Here is a 27,865-nt window from a genome sequence, read left to right on the forward strand (position 1 = left end):
TTGCAGAGAGGTCTGCATCTGGAAATGCTGAGTGTATTCATTTGTATTCCAAGTGAACATCCATCTCCAGTATCAGTGATGAGGATTCAGGCTCTTTGATTACTGGCCCAGAGTGGGGATGTCACAGTTGCCATGAAAAGATTTTTTTAAACCATGTTTGGGCCCCAAAAGTGGTCTGAACATTAACTGTAAACTGTGACTGTATTAACACTCTTGCTCACAAGTTCAGTTTGCCTTCACAATTATAGACATCACCCAATGAACAAGTGAACTCCATAAAGGAGGGGAGACCTCACATTCCAAGGGTTAGACAAGGATGACAGGACACTGTTGGTGTTATGTTATCCTGGTGACTACTGAGGTTTTTATATCCTAGACTTGCAACCTTTCACTTGCTGGCCATCTCATCCAGTGCAATGGCCATTATGCTGACTCAAGGTGAGGTACACACTATCACCCATGTTTAGTGGCCATTCACAGAATTTGCAATCCTGATGTCCCATGGATATGGTATTCACCTGAAAACCTTTCCCCAGAGGGTGCTTCTGGTCCAGTACTTGGTCAATTCCTCTACCCCACAGCAGGATGAGCAAGTCTGTGTCAGCTAGTCACTTTCATCTATCCCCAGCTATATTTTCTAGTGCTTTGTCTGCTACTCCAACTTGGATTGCGTAGGTTTCATTTGAACTTTTATCACTTAGCACTATGAAAGCAGATTATGTGGTCAAAATATATATCTATCTCTGACCTGTGGTAAACACAAAAACAATTATATTCAAGTTTGAAATTTGTAGGACAAAATATTGGCTGGTGGCAGCTTTGATTCCACAAAAATGATGAATGCATTTTGAAGCATTTTTATTCACAATTTTATAATTAGGTGAACTGAGGGGTGGGCTTGGCATAATTGGAGTGAGTTTGGCTTAATGGTTAATTTCTTCACCTCATGGACACAAGGTGCAGGGTTTGATTCTGACCTCAAGTTATTGGCTAGGTTTTAAAATGGTCCTCCATGTCATTTACCCTAGTATTTATCTCTGAACTTATGATCCTATTTCTGTGGATCTATGATCAGTAGACAGTCATATAGCTATTTACAATAGGGTATAGGCTGGCACAGGAAGGGTAGTCATGTAAGACGTTCTGTAATAAGTAGAAGAATTAGGTTGTAAATATGCATTTGTTCATATACTCTGTATTCCTTCCATTGCCATATCCCCTAGGATCCATGTACAATCAATACCCACAGGATCATTAACTTTGTAGTCTCTGGAGTTTTCAAGATGGATTTGATGTACATGGTCAGATTTGCATGTTGCTCTGCTCTGCAACTCAGCATTGACCAGATCTGATATGACGTCAGGCAAGAAAACTAATTCAAACTAGTAGGAATGGGCTTATGAACATAAAATCAAAAAATATTTCACTACCATCATTCATCTGTGGGCTAAATTTTTTTTCTAGAAGTGTATTATGTATCTATATGTTTATCTATTTATTAACCAGTCCAGTTCCATTTGGACAGCAGAGAACGGAGATGTTCATACTGACCAGGGGAAGTTTGGATAGAACACCAGGGAACTTCCTCTAATCATTTTGAGTGTGTACTTTACTCTTGAATTTCTAGCAAGGAGACAACTGGGAGGAGAAATGCAGTGGGAAACAGAGTTGGTGTGATAATGGCAGTGAAGAAGAGTATTGTTCTAGTAGAGATATAGCTAGATAAGAAAGAAACTGAAGTGTTTGTAGGGGAAAAAGCAGTGAAGGGAAACACAAATAGCAATTGTGAATGATCTACAAATAGCATATAGCTTGTTTTGCTAGTGAAGCGATGCAGACAGAAGTGCAAATGGAGATGGTGATCGTGGAATTTCATCAGATGAGCTGGAATATACATATCCACTTCATTTTTATTGAGAATAGTGAGCCAGTAGAATGGCCATGGGCTGATGTGACTGAGAGGATGCTTGAGGAGGAACTAGAAGGAGCGCAAAATGTTGGCAATAAAGTGCAGTCTCAAAAATACTAAAACAGGGATTATGCAGACAAAAGCTTTGCAGTGGCAATCCAATGCAACTGCGATAAAAAGAAGCATTCTACAGTCAGAATGCAGACTAATAAAGACTGTGTAATATGTACAATATTATTATACCTTCAGGATATGAAGGTAAGGAAGTTACACCCTTTTTATGCGATGAACAAGTTTGTGATGTTATGTTTGTATCTGAAACATTGCTGGAAAGATCCTTGAATGTTTGTGAAGAAAATAAAAGCATTTTTCCTTGGATTGATTTTTTTCTGGACAAGGGCAGATAAAACTCAGAAAACATGATATACAAACATATTTAAAAGACGTGTTAAGTGGTTGGTAAGTACAAGAAATCCAAAGGTGATAGGAATGTGTGAAAGGGAGTCTGAGAACTGGATGCAACTCTAAAAATGGAAAATAGATTCATACTACACTTTCCTAGTGAAATATTTGTGCAGAAGCTGTAACAGAGGCATGTGAAAAGGACAAGAGTATATCACCAGAGGGTCAGAAGTTCTAGGAAGGTTATTGGGCTTAACCCTTAGGAACAACTACTTCATGTTCAAGAACATATTTTATAAGCAGACTAGTAGACTAGCTATGGTGGTGGCCATGGCCCCAAGCCTTGCCAATGTGGCTCTGGGAAAATGGGAGGAGGAGACAGTGTACCAAAGCCCCTACTTTGCATCAGTGAAATGCTATCTCCATTCCAGTGATGACATATTTATCATCTGTGAGGGGGAATGAAGCCACACTAAATGACTTTTACAACCATATCAGTAAACCTACCATCTTGAGATGCATGACCTGTCACAGCAAGACCTCAGTCAACTTTTTAGATATAACCATTTCCAAGGACCTAAAAACAAATGCCTGTCCAATAACCTGTTCAGAAAACCAACCAGGGTTAATATGCTAATGCACAGTAAAAGCATCCATACCCACATTACTAAGGAAAATGTTATAAAATCTCAGGGGATGAGAATTGCATGGGTCACCAAAGAACTTGGAGATTTCATCACAAATCTAATCAGCCTACACAAAGACTTCCATGCTAGGGGGTACAGCAATAAATTACTAAATTCAATCCTCAAACCCATCAGAACTTTAAAAGAGGCAGATGACCCCATGTTGTGCTCCCCGAGGTACTCCTTGGGTTCAAAAGAAACCAACACTGGGATCCACATGAGAACAAAATGAAAAGACGCATGGCAATCACTTTTACAGTAGATTGTAAAACAATCAGAAAGTTAGTGACTGACAACTGGGTAATGATTACAGAAATAAACAACTGAAAAAAACATTCTAGGACCTCATCCTTGTTATTTTTTTTTAAGAAAGCCAGGAACATTAGTCACTGGGTAGAGTGCCAGTTCAGACCAGAGAGGACAACAAAGAAACTTACCCCTTTGGCCCCCATTTTTTCACTTACTGCAAATACATGAGCAACAAGGACTACTTCTTTTGTCCAGTACTCAGGGGTAAAATCAGGGGTAAAACCAATAGCACTTGTTCTGGTAATTGCAGCACTGATTTTGTGATATACCATGCACAGTGAAATGGTTGCAGTTGTTTTTACATAGAAAACTGTGAACAAAGTCAAAATCAGAGAAGCACTCTATATGTCTGACTTCAGACTCCAGATCCTCAAAAAACAACTAGTGAAGCACTTCTGGTATTTCCCAGATCATGGAGTTTTCCACTTCTGTATCCCGGCCAAGCTCACTATGGGTCCACTTGAAGAAAACAAAAATGCAAGCCTTGAAAAAAATGGAGTTAAGCTGGCAGATAAGGCAGAACACCCACCACCACTGTGGTATAAACTGAAGCACTTCCATTAAAATTGTCCTTGCACTCAGGAAACTAAACCATAAATCATACAGCTAAAGCACCTAATCCAGGATTTGGACGTAAGCCTATTAATTAACCCCAATTGCTACTGTTAATATGAAAACGTCAAACAAGTAATTGCATTTGCAAATCACTGCATCTACATTATTATCTGGTGAACTAGTGACATGGAGAACAAGCCACACTATTATTTTTTGTTTTCTGAGTTCTAGATGTGTATAAATCTAAAAAGTAACTGACATGGGTTTGAAAATGTTTTTGCCTTTTTGCCTCATGATGTGCACAAGCTTAAACAACAACTTTCAGTTATTTGAAATGTGTTTTTTTTTTCTACTACTGATTTGGGACTTGGGCTTTCCTTTCGGTGTTAGGAGTGAGAAAAGGTGGCCAAACTCTACCCTCCAGGTTTGATTGTCAGCTCACTGCCATGCTGATTACATCATCTAACCCCACTTCAGGCCCCAAGGCACCATCACCTCTCTCAGGAGATTGGTTAACTGCACTAACCTTACCACCTAGGACCTGAACAGAGGAAGAATCTGAATAGAAGAGCCCTGACTTCACCACTTGGAATCTGGAGAGAGAAAGAATCTGAACAGAAGAGCCCTCAGTAATTGATAGACTCTGGAAGAAGCTTGAAAGTAAAGACCTCAGACTGGAGTACAATAAAACCATGTTCTGGGACCAAGAGCATTCCACCTCCCACTGCATCAACCAGGTAAATATACAATAGCTACTGGGCTTGCATTTAACAACATTTCTGTAATCTGCAGTACAATGAAAATTGCTGTTCCAGGGCACCACTCCACACAAAGGTTTTGTATACGGTGTAATTCACCAATTTGTAGATTTTCATTCCATGGGCACAGAAAGCCTATACAAAATGTTCTGAGGTCTAAAGGTTTACTTACTTGCTTCCTTCTACTTGTGCACATCCATGAGCTCTGTAAAGAATGTGCACTGTGACTTGTTTTCCACTGTACGCTATTTCTCTGGATGTGTGCATTGTTCAAAAATAGAAACCAGCTAGTGTACCTTTAAGTGACTACTTTCTATGCATATCAAAACATCTGTCTTCATCAAGAGGAAGAAGAATGTGGACTGGTCACATTAATTCATGTATATGAGCCTCTTATAAGCAGGCACTGTAAACCTTTTTTACTATACAAAAGAAAATAAGCATTTCATATTGTATGTCGATAGATAATGAGCTCCATAAAACTGGACACAGCCTCTCATATTGCATGTGATAGACTGGCAAAAGTTCTATAATAAAGCTTTCATACCTGGCTGTAAGGAGTATGAGCTCCACTGATGCAGATACAGCCTCTCATCTTACATGTATTACAAAGCAGACTAATAAAATCTGGTGAAAGCCTCATAAATGCAAGCATTTTCAATTATCAAAGTGTAATTCACTTTATTAGATGGACCTGATGAAGCTCAGGTGAATGTATTTTCTTAAATATAGTTCTATAGTTGCAGCTTATAGTGCATTGTCATGTTTTGTTTGTTAGAAGTTAAAAAAAATAAAACATTTTAACTAATAATGAGGTTCCATGGGCTGCTGAGCTGGTAAACCCTCATGGGTCTTTCAGGAATATTCAAATACGGGACTAACGTTTAAGCTTTGGGATTGGCTCCTTGTTTTTCCATCTCCTAGATTTCCTCCAATAAGCTCCCATGGACCCACAACATTGTCTGTAACTGCCTCTAAATAACTGACCTGTTGAATGTAATACATTAGAAAAAGAATGCTTGTCTATCAACCTACTTAACTGAATAAACTACTGGAAACTTCAACAAGGTGTCTTTATTCCTCTCAAAGGGAAGGTATCAGAGACTCTCCTAGATCTGCTAGCTAAAGTGATTTTATCTGAACTAATCCTTTATACTCTGTTTTAAAATAGAGTTACTTTAAGATATATGGGTCAACCAAAAACAGTTCAGTGGAAGTGATTCACATCTTATTAGTGAATGTGATAACATAAGTTGCAATTAGTAAAGATTAAAAAAGTATATGATAAATAAATTAATGTAGGTGATATAACAAGAGAAGATATTATTCACTTTGGTTTATAAAAGAAGATAATACAGAAATGTAAAATCAAGTTGATAAAAATGTAAAATGTAATAATAAATGAAGACCAGTGAATGGTGAGAAAACATGGATAAGGAAGAAAATAAATATCTGAAGACAGTACACATGAATTTGCGAATGAGGGTTAAACATGAATGCAAAGAGATGGCATGGAACTATAGAGCAGATGTATCTGAAGATGAGAAATCTGATTTAGATATGGATAATGGGATGACATTATAAAACATGTAAAGCTCAACAGGAGAGACACTGAATGTTAGAAAGAGAAAATTCAAAAAAAAGTTCTACTGAAAAGTTAAAAGGGAAAAGAATAATGCAAGAATAATCTTACTTGGTAAGCATGCCTAGGATAATAGTTATTTTAGAGTGAGATTACAGAAGTTACCTGTTTATAAGATGCAATAACTATTGCAGAATTTGACATAATTCTGCTTTTAAGATTATGGGGACTACAGATTATTTGGAAAATCATGACAGAAAAGATGATCAGGGACTATTTTTTTATGAAACATGTAAAAAGTATTGGCTGTTTGTATATTGATGTCAGGAAGAATGATTATTACAGATATCATATGGGTTGCAGAAACTTTTAAGATAACAGGAGCTTATGTTTATACAAAAATGAAGGAAAAAAGTTAATTGAAAAACTGAAATCTTGTATAACTATGCATATGGCATAATAATAATGAGGTATTTTAATTGTAATATGAGAAATATGAAAAGAAGTATAAGACAGGATAAAAAAGTGGGAGAGATTATCAAATAGAGAATGTTAAGAATACAGAAGCAGAAAAATGGGCATCTAAAAGAGGGAAATACATAACGAAATTGATTATTTTTACTTCTGACAATATAAAAGAGGTAATAGAAATGCAGTTGTAATTTTTTTTCAGATCATAAGGCAGTATATGTGAATTTAGAAGGGAAAACAGAAGGAAAAGGAATTTAAAAATTAAGGTAATGGAATTAAAAAAATAAACGGGTATGTACATAGAAGCATAAAAGAAAAATAGAAAACAGATCAGTTATTGAATGAAACTATGGTTTCTTTTTTCTTTTTCTTTTTCTATGCATTTTGAAATGAATGGTGGATAGTTTTTAAAGAAAAATATAAGAAATAAAATTTACAGTTGGAATTAAATAATAGCAAAAGCAACAGCAACAAAGGAGTAAAACTGATTACATAAGGAATGATATAGAATTTGGAAACTAAATATATAAAGAAAACAAGACTGTTGGAACTGTATTATTTAAGTAGAGGTATTATTCCAAAAGAAAAAAGGGAGGAACTGACATCTTATTTAGGTAAAGATGTGAGAAATGGTACAACTTTGATGAAGGAGGAGAAAGGTAAGAATGATATGTGAAATGCAAACAGGATAGGATTATGAACATTGTAGATGGAAATGTGGGTTGAACACAATAACAGAGTAAAAGTGGAATAAGTAGCATAGAGAGTAAAAAGTTTTCTCAGCATGGTATGGAACATTTAAATTAAATATCTTAGAAGACATGGGCAAAGTTTTAAAGTTAGGAAAGGTTCAGTTGCATTGGATGGGGAGTTTACAAAAAGTTTAAGATTTGGCAAAAACAAATTATGGTAAAAGTATTTAATGAATGAGTGGTGCATGAGGAAAATAAAAAGGAAATTTGTGAAAGGGGTTATTAAGTATATATGTAAAATGGAGAGAAAAGCGATGTTACAGTCTATAGATATATCATTAATTAATGCAAACCATAAAATATGTATGACTATACAAATGAGATTTCAAAAAGTAACATTTGACATTATAATGCAAGGAATGTATGCTATTAAAGAAAGGAATAGTCAAGAATTATTGATCATAATAACAACATTTATTGATGATATTTTTTATAAAGTAATGATGCAAAATTAGTGATTAAAAATGTAAACAAGGATTTTAATTGTAGTAATTTATGGAGTATTATTGAATAATATGGACTTAAAGGAAATTAAGTGACTTTACTAGTGAATGGGTGGTTTAATTCAGTTACTTCAGTTAAAAGTAGAGTGATGCAGGGATGCCCCTGAAGCAGTGTGTGGATATTGTTAGTTATGAATGTTGTAATGAATGTAGTAGCCTGTCAGATGCAATATTTAATGGGGGTGTATAATGTAAAAGGAAATATCTGTATTCTAATTTTTATGTTTTATGCAGATATTTGAAATTATGGCAAAAACAGAATATGGATGAAAGAAATGTTGATCAGCATGGATATTGTATTAAAAATATAGGATTAAGCATAAATAAGGACAAAAGTAAAGGAAAAGGGAAAATGAAACATAGAGGGAATACAGTTTTCAAAAAAAACGAGGAAAGCTTATTTGGTATAACATTTGGAAAAAATGGAGGTTTCTGAAACAAAAATAAGAGAAATAGTTATGGTTTAGAAAACTCTTAAATTGAATGTAGAGTAGTAAGAAGACCAACCACGATGTGCAAATTCTTCTTTAAACTGAATAAAATCCAATTGGCAGACACGATGTAAAACGTATACCAGTTTATTGAGTAAAATGCTTCAGATAACATTCTTACAAATTTATTTCACTTATATACCAAAAAAGGTGGGTGATAAATCGATTAATTACTTAATCACACAATTAAATGGTTGTATCTTAACCCATTCACTACTATACTTGCACAACATGAATATAGCTGGTTGAATTCAGTTGCAAATATCAGTTAACATTTAGAAATCAAATGCTAATACAAAAGACCAGCTCAAATTATTAAAACATAAACATTATGTTTCTAAATCAAACCAAACGATCAAAGTACATTACTATCTCATTGTTATATAAAGTTCCTAACACTGATCACTTGATTTATATAGTAACATAACATATAAAATGTTTTATATCTCATAGTATTAAAAATCATATAAATACTTATCATGTAACTGAAATGTTGATTATAGATACAACGAATTGTATGCCATTATTATATAACATGCCTATTTAATATGTATATATAATTGATATATCATTGTCATATAATGTTTATATAATTCAATAAAATGTCTTAAAAATATCTTAAAAATGTAAATGTACTGCATGTATGCATATAATGATCGATGTGTTCACATATCATATATAATGTACACATCAATTTTAACGTAGCATCATATACACGCAAAAATGCGCAAATGAAGCATAAAAAGTGTGTATACAATACATATCACTGCTTCAACATAAACCTTATTGCAGCATATAAAATTATGCCAAAAGGAGCTGAAAACTCTTAAATTGTTAAATAATAAGAAAGCATATTTGATATATTCTGCAAATCTATATAAATGAAATATGTGCATTTATTCTTTACCACAGCAATGAAACTATATATATATGGGTACTTTTTGTTACACTGAAGTTACAAAATGTCAAAAACTGTATATGGTTGAGACATTAAGATCAAGGTTTTGCAACGTATTGTATGGAGATTACAGTACAGTGGGGATCAGAGGATTTACCCTTTGCTACTATAGTGTGATCTCAGATTTGGTGTAAATAATTAGCAGTGGGAGTGGGGGTGCAGCTCCCCATGATGGGGTGCAGAACTTCTTGTCCCCTGAAAAGCACAGAGATTTATTTTTTTTTTAGTTTTTGAAGTTATCAACCATATGCAGTTTGAAGTTCCAGAACTTCAGTGTAACAATATGGATGTGTGTGTGTGTGTGGCTGTGTGTGTGTGTTGTCTGTGTAATATAATATATTAGGTATACCTATATAGATAAATAACTATATATTTTATATACTTACTTAAACTTGACTTTGATAGTTTCAGGAAAACCAGAGGTCATTTTATGCAGTAATGTCAGATTTAATTTAGTTAATGTTCATCTGCACATTTTCAGGCTTGAGTTTGAATATGCATGCTGTATTGCAGGGTTAATGTCCTTAAAGATAAAATATTACATATACTTTCATTTTTGCAAAATTCTAAATATGTTGATACAAGTTGTTGTTAAGCCAGCAATCTTTTGCACAGAGTGATATCAAGGAAGGGGAAGTGAATATTTGGGATAAGTCTTTGAGACAATGATGGGTATCACTGACCAATAGCTACCTCAAATTTTATGTTCTGATTATACTATTGCACATAACTTATTAAAAACTTAAACCCCTATGGCCTCTGAACAACTTGCCCAGTCTTTCTCTGATGTGTATTAAGCACCTGCTTTGCATCTCATCTTTAAGTGATTCAACTACATACACATTTTTGAATTAATTTAATCTATCTAAACTGTGGATGAAGGAAGACAATGGCTATTTATTATTTCTTAGTGTGGTTTCAGGTCACACAGTTTAAAGAAATGCAATCCGTACTCTGAGAAATCTAACTTGGCAAAGGTTATGACCATTAAAATGTGCAACTACAACTAAATGCCACTGATTAGGAAATTATTTTTCTACATCCACTAGTAAACTTTTGAGTCTTGATTATTTCACCACAAACAGTTCTCATGAAGTTTCAGCATTATCCATTTGATAATTAATTAATCAATCATTTATTCCATTTGAAATATTCAATCTGGAATATTAATATACCAAAGCAGATATTTTATGTTTTCCCTGTATAGTTCTTGTGATTTAATTTACATCCTAAACTAAAATGTATAGGCTGTGACATACAATTCAGTGCCAAGAAGAGAAGCAGATGTAGCTCAAGTGATGCTAACTATTCTCCCAAATGAAATAAATGTTGCTAGAAATACTTTATTTACTGGAATTTCTTTGAAATATTTTATTGTTCTACTGAGTTTATTTATCAGCTAAATAATAAAGGAGATGATATATCGGTCAAGTCCTGGGGCACAGGTGTTAAATGTTTTGGTGTAATATCCTGATTGCCATCATGAGTTCTACTTCAAATGCTATTTGGTGTTCCACTGCTCTGGTTCTGTAATTGTACAAATAATAAAGCTCTAACATGCAATTAAGTGTTTATAATATTCCTCCCAACAGGGGAATCAGGGAGGCTTTTGTAATTAAATTATTTTTTTCTTTTTTTCTTTTAAAGGTTTTCTAATACATTACAATATCTGTATGAAATGTCTAAACTATTTCATTTTAGAAACTGAATGGCATGCGGGTAATCTCTAACAGAAATCTGCATTAGAACTTCCAAAATGTATATTATTCATACAACAAATGCACATGCACCTCCAAGTTTTTATATATAAGAAAGATGTTTACCATAAATTTGTATTTTGAGCATTTCAGCTAATAGATAGAATGTAGATATTCTGTTTAAAAGAGACTGTCTTGCTAAGGTGGCTCTGGCAACGGAAGCACAGAAGGAAGATTTGTTATCATTAAATATACCAGTTCAAATTTCAGGTTCAAAAAGGGAGGGTTTGGCATAATGAGTAAGGTCTTTACCTTGCAAATGCAAGGTATCAAGTTTAATTCTGACCTCTGATTATTGACTGAACCTATAATAATCTGGAGATTGATAGCTGAGTATTTACCTGTGCTTTACTTCCTGGTTGAAATTATTGTGGCGGCGGTCTTAATTTATGCACCATGTTTAGATAAATGTAGTTTCTTTAGGCATTTGTTTCAAGTCCTACTAACTTTTGATACACCAAGACTTCATCCTGTGGATGACTGGAATTTAATCTTTTCTCATTTATTGAGAAATAGGGGACACCAGTGCCTTGTACACAAAACTGATATATAACTGTACTCATTACAATGTAAAAACAAGAAGAAAGGTTGGATAAAAGCATGCTTATGTTTATATGCTATATTTTTGGCTGTTTGGGTGGGGGTGGGGTGTAAAAGCACACTGATTATAAGATACTGTATGTATAATTGAGTTGTTTTATCTTAGTTTTGTATAGGTGAATGTCTGGATGAGCATCCTTGGCATAATCTAATAAGGGTTTTAAAAATTAGAGAACACTGTGATTGTAACAAAAAGTTTTCCTTTAGGAAATAAATGTTCAGCATGAGTTGAAAGGTCTGCAATTGAGAGCAGTTGTACAATCTGTTCTTATGTTTCTTTGAAGACAAGCTGATTCAGGTCTAGGCAATATACCTTGATAGTTCTGAGCATTGCCTGCTGAGAAAAACAGAAAATTAAACATTACAAGGGCAAGAAACTTAATAAAAAATGTTTGAAATTATTAGATGTGAATAAGAGATAGCAGCTTTCCTGGCACCTAAATACTTCAATGTGTTTACTAGAACAGTGTATAATTTAGTTTTATTTAAAAATAGCTAGTGCAGTTTTTTTTAAGGTTGAAAATTAATGTTTTCTGAAAGCATACAAGGTCTTTTCACATTTGGGATTGGAATAAATATAAGACAAGAACAAACAGCAGTTAGTGCAAGTATGAGCACAGGCTGTAGCATGTGCCTTAGCGCTGATAACCTTAAATTTAGTTTAGGTAATTCCTGTGGGTACAGCTCTTGATTTGGGTCAATTGCTCCTATCAGGAGGGTTAAACTTTATTATTTGAAGATGTAAATAGTTTTATGTGTTTGTTTTAATTTAATACATTATGAGGGTGTTCTGGGGTGTGATTTTCTTTTTTGAGGGTCTTCATTAAAACAAAATGTCTTGTGAAATGTGACATAGGTGGAAATGGAAGTGACAAGAAACAATGGCATAAAGGATCAACCTGCCAAACTTTAGTGGGTGCATGTAACATAAAAGATGGAATTAGGCGTTCAAAAAAGTTGTCATATATAAAAGGTAGGAATAATAACTTCTTATCATAATGGCAATATTATCCATACTATTTTGGAACATAAAAAGTCTCACAAAAAGGTAAGAGTATTGAATTATATTAAAAATGCAGAGTACAAATAGTAGTGCTACAGAAGACATATTTGGAAAGAAGTAAGTATGTGAATTTAATGAAGAAATAATTTTAGGGTTGATATTAAGCATAATATCAGGGACAAAGTAAAAGAGGAGTACTTATAGTAATTGCTAGCAAATTGTGAAAAGTGATAGAATAAGAAAAAAGATAATATCTGTAGATTTGTGTTAGTTATGGGGCTACTGTCAAAGGAGGAGAATTATGCTAGCATGTGTTGATATTCCATCTAAAACTGCTATTATGGAACTTAAACCTTTTTCAGAGAAATAATCAGCTTTCAGCAGGAAACATTACTTATAGTCAGGAACTGGAACTTGATTTGCAAAAGTGAGGATATTTCTAGGGGACTTAGAAAAGAAAATATGACAAAAGAAGGTAAGTTCAGAAGAAATTTATGAAAATAGTTGGTATGGAGGACATGAATTCAGTAGTAGGAACTCAAATAAAAGGTACATATTATTCCCCAGGGTACAATAACTGGGCTAGGCTAGACAGAATTATATTTCACAGGAACATGTGCATTTAATTGAAGACTTTGACATACTTATAAGAACCATTTCAGATTATACATTCATAACAACTAAGACATAAATGCAGGATAATAAAGTAAAAATGATACACTACTTAAATAAAATAAAATAAATAAATAAAGCAAAAATAATACATTACTTACCTGTTAAAAATAGGGGAATTTAAAGAATGGGTAGTGAAAATTATTTTAAAGTTATTAGGGTAGATATAAATTTGTTCAGAAATTATAGCTACAGAGTCGAATAGAATTAAAGTGGAGCTTAAAATGAGTAGAAACAAAAGAAAAAGGAGATACGGTTAAGAAATAAGAATTATTTAGAAGGGCTGATAAAGGTTAAAGTATTGAAGAACAAGAGGAATTTCACAGAACAAGAAGAGGCACAACTGCAGAGTGCTAAAGAAAAAATAAAAGTGTATCTGGATAATATGCATGAGTTTGGAAAGACTGGTGTTAAGTGACTGTTTTTTTATAATAACTCCAAATCATAAAATCTTTTAGCACAACTCAGAGAATAAAAAGGAGAAAGGGTTATTGACAAACTTAGGGATAGGAAGTATTTTTGCAGAGGATATCATTGATGTGGAACAGACTCCCCATCCACATAAAACAAAGTTTATCCCTGTCTATTTTCAAGTGCAACTTAGATCTATCGATGGAAAACAGAAAATTTACACCAGGATTTCCCCTGTACTACTAATGGATGGATGCAGCTCCTAAATGCTTTATTCCATGCATGGATCCCTTCAAATTATCTATGGTCTGACCCCATTTATTTTCATTAGGGATAATATATAATTATCAAACACTGAATAGATAAGGCCAATCTATAGCCAAATGGGATAGTTTATTTTGAGCACAAAAAGAGAAACTGGCTAGGCTGAAAATGGCCCACAAGGGCAGCCATCCTAGTACTTAACAATAAACCTATGAACATATGAAGATAAAACAAAGTTATAGCTGTAAACTAGGTACACATAGATGAAACTGGTTCAGCAATACCCATATGTATGGGAACATGATAAAAATAAGTACTTTAGAGTATGGATTAAAATGATTCTGGTATAGCAGCTAAGGATATGTGGAAAGAGACTTAACAAAAGATAATGCAAAAACTGAGAAATTGGAAACTATTATTTATGGATAAGTATAGAGAGATATAAGCAGAGAAAATGTTTTAGATCCTTTAGTTTAATTAACAGGTCATGCATATTTTTGTCAAACAGTGGAGAAATTGTGAAAAATAATTAATAAAGAGTTAAAGGATTTTATATTGGAGGGGAAGAGGGCAAGGGTTAAGTGGGATAAGTTGATCCTTCCAAAAGAATAAGGTGGTTTAGGGTTGCCTGATCTGAGCAGTCATTTTAGAGCTACACAGTTAAGGCTCATATACGTAACAACAGAAAGCTATAATTCAAAGTAGAAAAGGATGATGATGAAGCAAGGAGGGGGTATTCAAGAAATAAGGAGATAGTGAGAATTTGTATGCAGATCCTTCTGAAGAATAATAACAGCCATACAAAATATTATATTCATAATGTAGCAGAAAGTATTCTACAAAGTAAGCCAACATGAGAATAGAGAAAGTTGATAGAGATGAATGGAATTAGGGATACATAGAATAGGTAAGAGGGGGCTGGAATTTATTGGAGGAAACTGGCAGAGGAACCACAGTATTGAGAGCAACTAACTAGAGAGAAAAGGTAATGGAATGGGACAAGGCCAAGAAGACATTTGGAATGCAGGCTAGATATTGCCTTCCCTATTAGGGACTGAGATCAATGTATAGGTAAATTATAACTCTTAAAAGTTGTATCTCACTACTCAACAGTGAACTCTAGTCTTGCATTGGCAAAGATAAACTTAATTATTTAATTATTACTAATAATTACTCCGCATTGTTGTATACTTCAAATCATTCTTTTTTCAAATCTAATGATGACTGGGAAGCTATTCTTTCAAATTTTCCAGCTAGTTAACTTAAACTTAATTGTGTTTGTAATGGTATATTGTAATGGTAAAAACTGGATCAAATACAATGGTTAATTGAGTCTGCAGAACAATGTCAAAACCAACTAGAAGAAACTTCAGACTCTGGAAATGCCAACGGTTTTATTCCAAACAACAAAGCTTTCAGGTTTTTATCCTTCTTCCGTGTGAACATAATAAAAAAGAATAAACACTCCATAGTATAGAATATTCAAACTAAAATCATGTGACACTAGCTCACAATCACACATCATTCCCAATAAATCAATTACAAAAGCTAAAATCACAGTACAACAATATAAATGTATAAATTTTCTCCCTAAGGGAATCTTATATTCCAAGTAACATAAAATAATGTACTAAGAAAATGCATACAAATACCTTAAAGAATGCAAATTCAAATGAGTAAAAATAATTAAAGTTAATTATTTTAAACACATCTGCTTCATTTTTAGAACAGGCTTAATACTGACCACAGCATTAATGCCAGGCTCAGAGCCAGTCTTCAAATGAACAATCCAATTATACTCACTAACCTCCAGCATATTATTTAAATCTGTACCTCTCATACTTTTATATACAACATTTATCACCCTAGATGATCTATTTCCTGCCCACCTAACTCCTTCTTCACCTCATTCTCAAACATTAGCCCTTATTAAATTCTCTAATAACTTCACCCACTCTCTCCTCCCTCTATCCCTCCCCTATACCTTATTTGAACCCACTCACCCTCCCCACTTTCCAACATGGTTCCACTGTTCATACCACACCTGTTCTGGAGTACTTCATTTGTCTATTACTTAACTGCACTGATGAACTATTCTATGCCCTTTATTTGCCAATTATGCTTCCAGAATACAACTACACCTACTCTACATTTCAATTTCTAGTCTATTACTAAGACCCCACTCCTGTATTACGCTAATCTCATGTCACCCATTTAGACTAACCCTAACAATCCTACCCCACCTATAAGCACAAATTGCATGTCTCCACTATTTCTGTACTACTACTATTTACTAACATATACCTTGCCACTTACTTGCTAGACCTAAATTGGCAGAATATGTTTCACTCCTTGTCCAGTTTAACTTTCTGCTTTCTCATTAAAATTTTTACCTATCCTTATTTAAGATGTTAAAACTTTGACATGGAAATGTCATCATTTGACATGCCACCATGCAGTATCCACCTGTTACATTTTTATCACAATTATTTTATGTACATGGAGCATGTCTCCATAAGTTGTAAATATATTTGACTCTCTAACTAAAAGTTTTATGTGTACCTATACTGTATTTTGTTTTTGACACTCTATTGTTTGTCTTGCAAATGTGGAGCTTTTCTTCCAGGTACTCCACAGAAAAGGGACTTTTTTTCCGCCAAGTGGACAATCCCAGTAAACAAATATAAAAATAAAATTGAAAATCAGGATCTAATCCTTGTTCAGCAATATGCCTAGCTAAAGCATTAGTGTTGATGTTCCTCTGTATCTCAGATCAATGGTCAGTAACATGATACTTACATTTTTGGGTGCATTTCCCTACATAAAACCCTGAAAATGTGCTTATGTGGCTAAGTACACAATATTAACTGTATTGCATGTAGCAAAACATCTAAAGACATATCTCCTTTTCATTCTAGGGTGCGTAAACAAATTATTGGCTAATATATGTCTGCAGCAAATACAGTTATAACACGAGAACATCCCACACAGAGTTGATATTTCCTTCCTGCTGTTATAGTTCATATTCTTATAGAAAACCATTTCTTTAAGTTGGAACAATTCCTGTACACAAAACTAGCCCTGGGATTTAGTAAGGTTTCATGCAGGAATAGCTTATTCTTGCACGGAAATGTCTGTTTAAAAGCAGCATGGCACAGCGCCATGCATAATAATGAAGGAGTGCTGCCTCTGCTCCTAAATGGACACTGATTATGGACGAGTGCAGGGGGTGTGTCTGAGAGCAGAGCTCTCACAATACACATGCCCCTGCACTCAGGAAGTGCCACCCGGCAATTATAATGAGTGAGAACACTCATAGGAGGCTGCATACCCCCCAACTGTACAAATCATCACAGAATGTCTATACTTCATGCCCATACAGCACCCCAATTGTCCTGACAAATTGGCAAATCACTGGGATGATTTCAGGACTGAAGTCGGTAAATAATGCATAAATTTCAGTGTCAGACTTCAAATCCATCATAAAACATATATTAAAACAAATCCTGTTACTCTAGCAACTGTCCCATGTTTATAAGAGCAATAATGAAAATATGTCCGTAGTTGTACCACAATTTGTCAAACTTTGTCCAGATATTGTGCCTGAAGAGGTTGAGCGGTATGGGGGGTTGCTAGGATGTCTGCCAAATGTGAAGATGCATGCAGGAATCCACAGCAATAAGTGAAACCTGTCCCTTCCAAGAGAAAATAGCAGTAGAGAATTTTTTTGTCAAACAGATTAAATTTATCAGTAGGTGCAAGGGTTTGCCCACTCCTCTAGCTACGCATACTTTAGCTTAAATGGCACAAGAAGATAAATAGCAAGATACATGTAATTGTAGCAATGCTGCAATAGTGTAGTGGTCAGTGTGTTTGCTTTGCAAGCAGTCATTCCCAGTTCGATTTTCACTATAGTAAATTCCATTTTCCATGTGAAATCACTTTATGAACATTATTTTTGCTATATAACCTACTAAATAACATACATTTGTGAACTGGAGTACTGCATTAAATGCAGATGTGAGGTGTCATTGTAATAATGTGGTAAACTCCACAGATAAACACAAGTGCCCCATACAGTATATGTACACATGAATCAGGGATACAAAATGAAGGTATAATGTGAAATGAATAACAAATTTATAGTGTCCAAATCCACCACTTTCCCAAGAGTCATGTTTCATTTTGGTCTAAATTAGTGTGGCGGTAAGCAGTTTTAAGCAGTAGTAAATGGGTTAAGCCCATTTCCATGGGGGTAAGCAATGCGCACACAGGTTAAGCAATACTGAAGCTAACTCCCTGTAAGCATATTTAACTGGAAGTTAGCATTGCTTACCATCACACAAACTCACGTAAACCCGCTACAACTGCTTAAAAGTGCCTTAATCACTCTGTATCCAACAGCTGCTGTTCTGCCCAGCAACAAAATAAACAGCGCTTGAACCCAGGACCCTGTATAATACAATCACAGTAGATAACCATTAAGCCATCACAGCTGTACATACAACTGAGGTATCTCCAAACAGATCCTCACTATAGCAAAATCATAATTTACATGTGAAAGGAATCTATATACAGTTTTATGTTGTATAACCTACTACATAACATAAATATGTGAACTGGAGTACTGCATTAAGTCCAGATGTGAGATGTCATTGTAATAAAGTGGTGAAATCCCCCAATAAACACAAGGACCCCATACAGTATACATACATATGAATCATAGATACTAAACAAATATATAACATGTAATGAATGATAAATCAATGCCAAAGAGCAAATAGTGTGCACATTTCAAATTAAGCAACGCTAAACATTGCACACCTCTGCTTACTAGGTGTAAGCAATGTGTAGGCCAGCTTAATCAGTTTGCCCATTGGTATACCCTTTTAAGTAATGCCAACCTTAGGTAAGCAGGTTTGTCCATAGCTTAGCATTTTCAAAGCCATCCAATCAAATAAAAGGGTAACAGCCTAGCAATAAAGGTCTAACTCCAGGACTGCTTATGTTTACTCTGGTATCATATGGTAATGTAGTGTTGCAGTCTCTTAATAGTACTGTTGTATTAAGCACTGTTACCCACACTGTGCTGCATAAATAAAATGTGTAGGAATGTCTGTATATGACTGTTGCAATCACAAGGTCATATTGTACAACTGAGAGAGACTTAGACAGAAAACATTGAAAGGATAAACAACATAATCCAAACAGCACACTCAACTGAGATGTGAAATGTTGTATTGTTAATACACACAGCCATGGTTTGAATCCTGGGAGTGGTAGTAAGCTGTATGCAGAATCATACCACACAACTGTGCAGATATTGTCAGAAAGTCCAGATAATTGGTGCAAGTCCCCTGCCTGTCACCCTGTCCCCTTGGCAAATCAGTGGGATGATCCCAGAAGTTTAGGCAGCAAATAATGACATGCAACTGATTGTCAGACATCATAGCTGTCAGAAATATATCTATAAGGACAAACCTGTCACTTTAGTAACTCACCAAAGTGTTATGAGAGTAATAAGCAAAGTATGTCCCATCTCTACCCGCATGTTGTGAAGCTATGAAAGGAGTGTCTGCAGTAACAGAGTGAGATGTCTGCGCATAATAATAATGTGGAATCTGGTAATATGTGTGGCAACATTTAGGTAGTGCTAACAAACATTCCCCTACAGGTCTGTCCAGATATGAAACCTGTGCCTAGATATAAAAGATTTGAATCCTGGACTTGTACTGTTTAGTCTGGTATTGTATAGCAGTGTTAGTGTTGCAGTATCTCTGAATAATAAGGTATTACTCATCACTGTCATCCACACAGTGCTATATAATAAAACTGTCCAGGAAACCCTGTATAAGAGTGTTGTAATTACAAGATCAGATTGTAAAACTACGGGAGACTTATAGACAGAAATCAGAGAAAAGATACACAACAATAGCTATATAGCACACTCAACTGTGATGTACACTGTTTGATTTTTAGCAGACACAGCCATGGTTCAAATCCTGGGAGTGGTAGTAAACTGTATGCAGAATCATACCCCTCAACTGTACAGATCTGTCCATAGCATCCAGATAATTGGTCCATATCTGCTGCCTGTTACGTATCCCCGAGTTATCAGCATGATGATCTCTGACATTTAGGCAACATTTAATGTCATATGACTGACTGTTAGGCCTGTAAATATTTGGAGAATGTAGATGAAAACAAACCTGTCATTGTAGCAACTCACCAAAGGTTTATGAGGGCAAAAGTCAAAATATGCCCCAGTTTCACCTGCATGTTGTCAAGACATGCCCAGAGTGTGTGCAATAAGAGATGGAGAGGTATGTGCATAAAATCAACCTGGAATCTGGGAATATACGTAGAAACAGTCAGGTAGTGTTAACAAACAATACCTCCACAGGTATACCAGGTAAGAGGTGTACACTGCAGTTTAAACACAGTTCATGTATATAGATGTGTACAACCAAACCACTGTCCAAACTAAGGCCATAGGATAGTGTAATAATACCTGTAAGGTACAGATCACAGCACTGACTAAGAAAGTAATGAGAACTACAGGGATATACACGTTGTTAATTGACATCTTTCTCTCCCCCCACCATATCTGCAACAATAAATTAAATACACAACTCAATTGGTATGTGTGCAATTAAATCTACTGCCGGGACATGTCCTATTGTTTGATAAATATTGAAATTTGTTTCTATGCATGTGCCATGTTGAAATACTTCCACATTGGTGGCATGCTGCCATCAATGTACCTGCATGCTATTGTAATTGCTACTGTGGTTCCATATATGCATGTGTTCTGTTTGCTATGCAACTGTTCCATATCTGGTGTTTTGGGTTAATGGGAATATCTATGCATGCTGTTATACCTAATCCTGGAATGTGTTAACTATTACTAACCCACATATGTTTTAAAATTGAAACACCATAGCACATTTGGAAAGGCCAGTTCCAGTGGACCCACCTCTCCCACCTCATCTGGCCGTGGCACCGGGCAATGGGCACCAGCAAGTCTAGGGGCCACCCTGGGACCTTCTTGTCCATTGGTCCTGCAGCGCCTTAGGGTGGAACCACCTCAGAGGATAGGGCTCTCCAACCCCTGGGAGCGGGTGCGGACAGGATACTGTCACCTATCATCAGTTCCAGGGTCTGGTGCATATCGAGCTCCACAGGGAGCTTGGAGATCAGCTACGCCAGCTTGAGGGCTGTGTGGAACATCTAGAGGGTCAGCCTGCCCCTCCTACGCAGCCCACATCACAGCCACCTATGGGGCCATGAAGGTGCAGTGATGACTGCCCATGGGTGGTGACCTCAGTCTCACTGTTTCCACTAGGGAGCTCATGGACTTCTGACTTCCAAACACCCCTACCCCATCCAAGGTGTTTACCCGCACATGTGTCATATACAACCCCTATATGCTGTATTGTCTGTCTTGTCTGTTATCTTACCTAACCTACCTCCCCATATATAGCTACTATCCCTCCCCAACATCCCACTCTCACCTTAAAAAAAAAAGAAAGGGCAATCTGTTCCCAAAAAAAATCTTGCCCCAGACATAGCTGTCCATTTCGCACACATGTCCACTGGATACATGTAATCTGGTATAATTGGCTTCACAACATATTATTGTTGTCCTCACCCCTCTCTCGGGGGTATGAGTGTCAAAATCTACCTCCAAATCGGTGTATATGCAAAGCTGTTGCTGTAGAAGAAATGGGCAGCTATGGACCTTCCCTACACCCGTCCTACACATCCCTAGCTATTTTCCCTCTGTCTTTCCCTCTTTGTGCCCCTTTTTCACCACTTTCCTATCAACCCTTCTTCTTTTCTTTTACAGAAATTAGCACGGGGTAAGCGGGAGTAAGCACTTTTAAACAGCAGTAAGCGGGTTTAAACCTGTTTGTCCGGGAGTAAGCAATGCCTACACAGGATAAGCAATATAGAGGCTAACTGACTGTAAACATATTTAACAGGAAGTTAGCATTGCTTACCATCACACAAACCCACGCAAGCCCGCTTACAACTGCTTAAAAGTGCCTTTGCAAGTCTCAAATCCAGGAATGTGCACACTATAGCCAAAATGGTTTACCACTAAGCCATGTCATATATATGTAACCTTGATGTTTTCACAAACATATCATCCAGCACAGTCATTCAACAGTACAGGAAATGTATTTATACATGTAGATGTGTGTGTGTGTGTGTGTGTGTGTGTGTGTGTGTGTGTGTGTGTGTGTGTACACACACACACACACACACATATATATATATATATATATATATATATATATATATATATATATATATATATATATATTTATATATATATATATATATATATATATATATATATATATATATATATATATATATATATATATATATATATATATATATATATATATATATATATATACCTTTTCCCTACATTTGACCGAAAGTTCATTTTACCAAAGCCTATTTGACTGAGACCATATTACTAAAAGTTCATTTCAACGAAAGTCCATATGACTGAAAACTCATTTGACTGAAAAATAGCAATGGCAGGTATATGCCCAGTTCCCCATTTATTGCTTCTCAGAACGCTCATTTTACACTGCAATTGCATTTATTTGTGCCTGCACTTTAAAATTCATTTTTTGTTGTAAATTGTATTTTTAACTGTTACTGGCTTCCCACTCAAGTGTGACAGCCATTACTACACTATAAAATTGTTTTTGCATTGGTTTCTACTGTTTTCTTGAAAAAAAAAACCCCAAAAAATCTTGCTATTTTTCCGCATTATTAAGCTAGAAAAGTCTAGTTTCAGATACCTGCTCATACCTGGACTGTGTTTAAGCTTCTGTGTTTGGCCATACATTACGTGGGCAAAAAGAAAGTTTCTTTGTTCAACAGTGAGAGTGGGGAGCTCTGAACAGCCTACCTGCCCTTGAAGTAGTGGTTTCTGCCCATAAACCTTAGTTTTATTGGCCATTTTGGGCTAATTTCTGTTTAACTTTTCTGATATAAAAACCGCATTTGCATGGTTTTGCATGCTGGGCAGTGCCAGTTAGCTAGGGTTAAAGTATTCCTGACTCCACTAAGTCTACTCTTCAGTTTTTCCCTTGGAACTAGACAAACCTTCAACTTTAGCCCTCAAACCATTCATTTTACAGCCCAGCACTTGCTTAAGTCTCATAACAAGCACTAAATACCCCTAGCACTAGCCCCCTTTATACTGTCCAGAAGGACAAGGCTCTCTATTCGTCCACACCAGTCAATCAGAAAAACAACTCACTCTTCCTATTCAGGCATGTCCAAAGGGCAGTTTCTGGTGTACTCTCCAGTCCAACTGGTGAATCTGGGCATTTTGAGGCAATGTTACAACTGCCTCATGTGCACAGACAACCCTCTCCTCCTACCACCAAACACTAATATATGTGAGAAATGCAATTATACAGCCAGACTGGAGGTAATGCTCTCTCAACCCCAGACTGTAACTGACTGTCAAGAGGAGAAGGGTAATACTTGCAATACACCACCAGTCTTACATAGACCTAACAAACCAACACAGGCAAATAACACAAATAAATACACAAAAACATACTTGGAGGCTCTAAATAAAAATCTGCAAAAGCAACAGAGACCTCCAAAGCAGACATCCAAGCAACCTCCACAACCCATCACCAACCATGAAACACATGCTTCACATAATCAGTGTGCCACACAATCACAGCCCTTAAGGCAAAATAACATACCCAACACACTAGTGAAAGGTGACTCTGTAGTCAGGCACACTGATATCCAACTAACTAGGCTGGACAAGGAGAAGGTTACAGTTAGCTGCCTGTCATGTGCCAGGATCCGCCACATAGCACAAGCACTCAGGTCACTCCTGAACAAGTACAAATACGACTGTCATTGCACATGTTGGTGTGAATAACCTGAGATGTACCTCCCTGGACTACATGAAAGGAGACATGGAAGAGCTCTCTGATCATGTAGCCCAGGCAGGTATGATCCTGACCCTGAGTAGCATCCTACCCTCACAAAGAATGATGCCACAGTATAAAGAAAAAATGATCAACTTCAACAATTGGCTAAGTTTCTGATGTCATTCAAAGGGGATCCAGTATTTATCTGCCTGGGATGACATGCTTGACAAGCCATGTTGCTTCACAAGAGATGGCTTGCACTTGTCACCCTTAGGATTTTGAATAATGGCAAAGGCTCTTGCCACCCCCATAGTGCCGTTCTTAGGCAAGGCTCTAAAGACAAACCCACCACCGTAAATAGCACAAGTAACCAAAAACTGAGAGTACTGCTACTCAACGCCAGAAGTCTAAACCTCAAAATGCATGCACTTGAGGCACTCTCAGTATGGAGAACATTAATATCTGTGCAGTAACAGAAACCTGGTTTAAGTCCCCAGAGAGCATCCCAGCACTACCAGGCTATAACTCATACCATACCTTTCGGCCACAGAACCTGGACCGAAACACAAAAGGCAGGAGTGTATCCATATTCATCAAGGATACTCACACCTCCAGGTTAGTAGCACAGCACAATGCATCAGAGATCATCTAAGTGCAACTAACAATGGGCAAAACTGCAATCCAAATTGCAGCTTGCAACAGTTCACCCACCATGACCCAGGACCCCCATTCCGCATTTCTGGAGACACTGGGAAATATGAAGGTCCTACCAAACACCCTAATACTGGGTGATTTCAACTACCCAAACATTAACTGGGAGAACTACTCAAGTACTAACTCCCTTGCCCAACACTTCCTAGAATTTATAAACTCGAACGTCCTGGATCAACTGATCAACACCCCCACCAGAGTGAACAACATATTGGACCTGGTCATCACCAACATGGGTGACTGGTGTTCCACACCTGACATCAACCCCTCACTGGTTAGATCAAACCATAGACTAATCACTCTGGATATTCACATTCCGCCCCAACCCCAATCAAGGAACCACAATGAAAAACTTTTCAAAAGCAAACTTCACGTTGCTTAAGACCGAGGTGGAAAGGTTCACAGCCCCACGCCAATGGACAATGCTGTCCACGCTGCTGAAACCTATACAAAGGCACTCTATGATCATCTGAAGGAATGCATGGATCATGCTATCCCAAGTAAAACCAATTCTCACTCCTCCAAGAAAAGGAAACCAGTCTGGTGGACCCCTGCCATAAACAGGCTCTACAATAGAAGGAGGAAACTAGTACAGATAAGAGCAAAATCACTAGAAGGAAATACATCCCTGATCAGTATCAGCAAGAAACTACGATCCCTCATTAAATCATCCAAGGCTAGCTTCAAAAGAAGAATTGTCAAGGACTCCAAAGATAACCACAAAGCGTTCTTTAGCTATGTCAAGAACCTAAATGGAAACTCTCAGATCTTCTCTGAGTTGGTGCAGAAGCCACGAAATACACAGAACCGACTGATATTGCCAACATTTGGGCAGACCAGTTCAGTGCAAACTTCATACCCCTCTCACCCCCTAAAGGGCCCATAACCATACCAGAAGAATGTAAGGTCTCGGCAATCACTGACACACAGGTTAAAGCAGCCCTATCCAAAGCCAAAAATGGTATCTCAGGCTGTGTCTTACAAGAGCTCCAAATTGAACTAACCCCTCACCTAAACACACTGTTCAAACTCAGCCTCTCTACAGGCTATATACCCACAGAGTGGCACACAGCAACAGTTATCCCACTCCACAAAGGTGGCGCCACAATGGACCCCAGGGACTATCACCCTATAAGCCTGACTAGCCTGGTCTGCAGGGCTATGGAGCGCATCATCATGGAACTCATTAACAGAGACATTGGGAACCTCCAAACTTTGGACCCCACCCAGTTTGGCTTTGTTAAGGGCAGATCATGCCTCCTAAACATGGTGGACTTCTTTGAGACAGTTACCAAGGCATTAGATGAGGGTAAGGTGGTCCACACAGCCTACCTAGACCTCACAAAGGCTTTCAACACCATTCCCCATTCTGGTATTATAGACAAACTCACCAACCTGAACATTAACCCCTACGTCATGAGATGGGTTGCAAATTGGCTCATGGACAGAACCCACAAGGTGAGAGTTGCAGACTCTAGGTCTGACTCTAAACCAGTTACAAGTGGCATCCACCAGTGCTCAGTCCTAGGAGCCCTCCTGTTTGGTATATACTTCTTAGAGGTACAGGCAAGCACAGGAGGACTTTGGCTGACCAAATTTACAGACGACTGCAAACTAGGGGCCATAATTGATTGTCCGACTGATACAGACACGCTGCAGAAGGGTCTCACTGAAACGGATACCTGGTGTCAATATCATGGACTCAAACTGAATGACAAAAAGTACATAGTCATCCCCTTTGGAAAAAACAAAGTACCCACGAACTATCACATAGGTGGTAGTCCCCTAAATACAGAAAAAGTAATAAGGGATCTGGGGACCCATGTAGATAGCAATCTCTCCTTTGATAATCATATTGCCAAAGTGGTTAGGAAAATCCTTTTACATGGCCCACCTAATCTGAAAAGGGTTCTCATCCAGAACAAATGAGGTTATTGTGCCTCTCTACTCATCACTTATTAGGCCCATTATAGAATACAATGCCACATTTTGGATGTGCCTTACAAGACACCTGCAACAGCTGGAAAGACCACAAAAGTACCTCACCAAGAGGATTACTGGCCTCAAGCAGATGACCTATGCAGCCCGACTAAAGAAACTCCAGCTGTACTCGGTTGAATATGGCTTACTCAGAGATGATCTCTGCTTGACATACAAGGCCCTGTCCAACCCAGAATTGATGGATATGTTCCACTTAAAAAAAAAAATCCCTGAGAGCCACACACTCTAGGGATATAAACCTTACCACAACAATAAATAGGATGTGCTGGGGGGATAGATTTCTGACCCAGAGACTCCCCATGCTTTGGAACAAGATTCCAATATACATCAGGCAGAGCCCCTCACTAGCACTCTTCAAGAGAAACCTTGACGGGTGGATGGGAAACAGAAAATTTGCCCCAGGGATAACTGCATTGGCTCTGCTGGACAGAGGTGCAGGGAACTAATGGCTCTGCTGGTCAGAGGCACAGGGAACTAATCTAAGGGGGTGGCGAAAGCCAACACACTCTGGCTAGGCTTATAAATGCCCTTGGGCAGATAGCCTAGTACTTACCTATGAACCTATGAACCTAAATGTGCCCACTTATCTGCAGCAGAGGCAGCTGTGGCTTGCACACATCTTACATGCCATGGCATGAACCCCATACCCAACAGGTAGCACCCAGGAGTTGGACATGTAGCCATATGTCACCATTGCATACACCATGGCAAATAGTGCAGACAGTCATGTATGTGGCGAGGGTATATGAGACAGGATTAATGTAGAAAATAAACAGATGGCCATCCAAGACAGATGATGTCACATGTAGCAAACTGGTCATGCAGGCTGCCTAGTAACATGCCACAACACTGAGGGAGTTGCAGGAATGTCTAGCAAGTACTAGCTGTGCAGTACCCATGTCAGCAATTGCCTGGACTCTGCATACGTATGGCCCATGGGATAGGGTAATCAGATGGGACAGTTGTACCACAGGAAACATCAGCCAGGCCTCTCTACAGGTAGTGTATGCATAACAGAAAAGGCCCCCAAAAGGCATGTGTTGCAATGCATACTAGTGTACCAAGACACGTTGGAAACTTACAGACAGTATCAGGTAAGATACATGTGCTGCACAACCAACACCTCACACCACCTGAGGCCCAC

This window comes from Protopterus annectens, chromosome 8.part0 (assembly GCF_019279795.1).
Source record: "Protopterus annectens isolate FY-2018-M chromosome 8.part0, PAN1.0, whole genome shotgun sequence".
In the NCBI taxonomy this organism is placed as follows: Eukaryota; Metazoa; Chordata; order Ceratodontiformes; family Protopteridae; genus Protopterus; species Protopterus annectens.